We start from the raw sequence: 3300 nt of genomic DNA on the forward strand, positions 1-3300 counted from the left end.
GGGCCGATGGGACCGGGGAAAGGGTCACACCCTGATGGGGGCCACCGCTGCTGCCCACCCAGCCAGAGCACACCGGGCTGCTCTGCTGGCCCTGCCACCCCCACCGAAACGTGGCCTTGGCAGCGCGGACCCGCTCCCCACCATAAACATGAGCTGTTTCTCTTTCCATGGGTGTAGTTTGCCATTGTGCAGCCACGCAGTGGGTTTCTCCTCCCGTCCCCCCCTCCCCGCTCGGGGTCCGGCTGGGGACCTGCACTGCACGAGCCCTTCGCACACCCGCGAGCGCGGCAGGGAAAGATCTGCATCTTGCAGGGTGCAGCTCCTCACGCCGATGCAGAGGCAGATTATTCTGGGGTGTTTACCCATATTCGGATCAAAGGCAGCCTCACACTGCGGTGTGTTACACCACAGCAGGGCTCACATGGCCATTTCTGTGCCATAAAATCTGCTGGCCATCTTCCCAGTGCTTTCCCGTGCTTTGTGCCCAGCCCGTCCCACCTGTAGCTGTGTGGCCTCTATTGCTCAGGAGATCACAGCGAGTGGCACTCGTCCTCCCTTAAAAATACAGCCAGGCCACCAAACTGGGCATCTTTTTTGGGTTTGCACTTTGCAGAAGCCAGCCTGCCGAGCAGCACAGCCGGCACGCTCCTCCTGCCAGTCCTGAGCTCTTTCTGGTCTTCTGGGGGGAGGTCCATGCTGCACTGGGAGGTGCGAATATTTTTCATCCGGGACAAACAGATGGGAGTGTGCACATGAGCTCTTTCAGACTTGTTTAGCAGCTTGTGTTCGCTGGGATAATAAATTCACCTCAAAACACACATCCCTTCATGTTGTGAGGAATATGTTTTCCTACGCTCACCACCCAGGGTGAGGCAAAACCATCGTTGGTGGGGTGGCACGCGTACAGCTCACCGCCCCCGCAGCTCGCGGGTGCTGCTCTGGATCCCCCCTGCCCCTGCCCCGGCCGCGGGGGCAGAGGAACGCCGCGGTGGCTGTCAGGGAGCTGAATCACACTGTCCCCTTCCCGCAGAGCATCGCTGCAGCCCTGCGGTCTCTCTGAAGTCTCTTGGTTTTAACGACATTTTGTGGGATGCCTTCATGCACCAGCCCAGGCTTTCTCATTCCATGGGATTTTATTGGCTTCTCTTCTTAAAATAGTCCCTCTTCTCCTTCCCCTTTTCCATGACTTTGTCTCTCTGTATATCCTGTTCAATTTTTTCAGTCAAAGACTGTGAACATCAGCGAGCACGTGTGCTTCACCTGTCTTGCAAAGATCCTGTGTCCTTCGTCTTTCCAGTAGTGAGTGGGTCCTTCATTTCACCTGATTTCTGCTTTCGAGAGGTGCCAGGGAATTTTTTTTCAATGTCTGGGGCTCAGCTCGAGGGGTTCCTGTGAAGAGCCGGCTCCAGCACCGCTCTCTCAGGAGGAATGTTGTTTCACAGTTTCCGTCCTATTACCACTCTTACCTGCAGGGAGGACCCCTTTTACTGCCATCTCGGCTAAAACACGACGGCAGGTCCCTGCGGTGTGTTCCCTGCGAGCTCCGAGCATGCAGGAGTCACCCTCCTGCAGATATTCGCAGAATCGTTTCCTTTCCCTGTCTCACACAAACAGCAGTTAAGATAACTGTCAGAAAGGATGCGAGTCCCGCTAATTGCAGGTCTCGTGCACGGCACAGAGCCGTCCCTTCGGCATCACCCGCTGCTTCTTGAGCGGATCTCGGGAGCGGCGGGGGGAGCCAGGAGCAGGCTGCCCACGGAGCTGCCCCGCTGCCGGCCGGGAAGAGGCATCGAGCGGCTGGATGGAGCTGCACATCTGCAGAGCAGGCTAGAGTCTCTGAAAACTGTCTTAACTAATTATAACCCGTATATTACAAGCACAGGATTGAATCCATGTGGTACCACATTTTAACTCTCCTTTTCTTTCCCCCTCTTCGCCATTCATCTTAATTCTCTTTATTTAAGTTGTGCCTGACAACTTGTGCCATCATTAGGTTTTCCTTTTGAAATATCGTAACAGTGCTCCTTTTTCATTGTTCACAGGTGATTGAATGTGTTGCCCTAATTTGTACTTTGTGGCAAGAAGAGGTTGTGAAAAGCATAATTTCAAAGCGGTTAAATACATGATATTTATCACTGAAACATGAAATCTATATAATTTTGACTCAAAATGTGGTGAAAATAAAAACAGGTGTAAGACAGGATGACCTTACCCTGAAGCTCTGTTTCAGAGTTAATGTTTCCACAGCTATTTTGGGTTTAAAGTTCTCCAGAAATCTCAGCATTTATTAATAACCGATGTTACCCATTAACTCTCAATTTTCGCTTGTATGACACAGAAGGTTGTTGGCAACACTGGACACTTGCTTTTGTACCTCAAAGAAGAAATTATTTGAGGTGAAGTCCCACTGTCTTTAAGCTTTTGTATCAAAAACCCCCGAGCCCTAGTAACACACATTGGACAGGGAGATGTTTCTGGTGGTGCATCGTCCCACTGAAGCCAGTGGGGATCTGCAGAGGGGCTCATAGATGTGGAGGATGGGGAGTTTAATGCTTAGTAAGATGCCTCCTAAAAAATTGGTGCTAATTTGCTTCCTGGCATACACATGGCAGAGGGAAAGGATCACGCTTCGGCTTGCCCCGGCTCTGGCTGACATTTCCTTGTATCACAGGGGACACTTGCACATCTCAGACAGGGACTTCAGGTCCCAGGGCACTGCGCAAGCAGAAAGTCTTGGGGCAGAGGAGCCCAGCCCTCGGGTCAGGACTACAGCAGCCGGCGAATACACAGATAAACACAGGAGACACTGAGGGAGAGATCAAAACTCTCAAACCTAAATGCTTCATATATGACCAGCTTGAAATGACTGATAGTTTGTGTTGTGATGGGGTTTTTTAAGAGGAGTCAGATGTTCAGCTATTTATTGAGCATGTGTATTGGATATATGCTCCTTTTCCAGGTCAGTTAAGATGGCCCATCCACCTAGTCACCGTCAGCAGCTGGTATCATCCAGTGAATGTCACGATATTTGTAATCATCCATCAGTTTGTCCTGGTCCCTGATGATGTTAGTGACCACCTTATCTTGCCACTCTGTGAGACGCGTTTGTGCGGCAACCGACCCGAAAGCAGCCCACATCGGCCCACCCGATTGCCAATCCGAGTACGAGGGTCTACGGGCCCAATTACACCGCGGACCCCGCGGACCCCCGAGGTCTGTCTTACCCGGGCTGCTCTGGCCCGCGCTCCCCGGGCACACAACGGCCCGGGGACCCCCCAGTGCCCCCCGCGGCTGCAGGAG

Source organism: Charadrius vociferus, unplaced genomic scaffold (assembly GCF_000708025.1).
Source record: "Charadrius vociferus isolate BGI_N301 unplaced genomic scaffold, ASM70802v2 scaffold1077, whole genome shotgun sequence".
In the NCBI taxonomy this organism is placed as follows: domain Eukaryota; kingdom Metazoa; phylum Chordata; class Aves; order Charadriiformes; family Charadriidae; genus Charadrius; species Charadrius vociferus.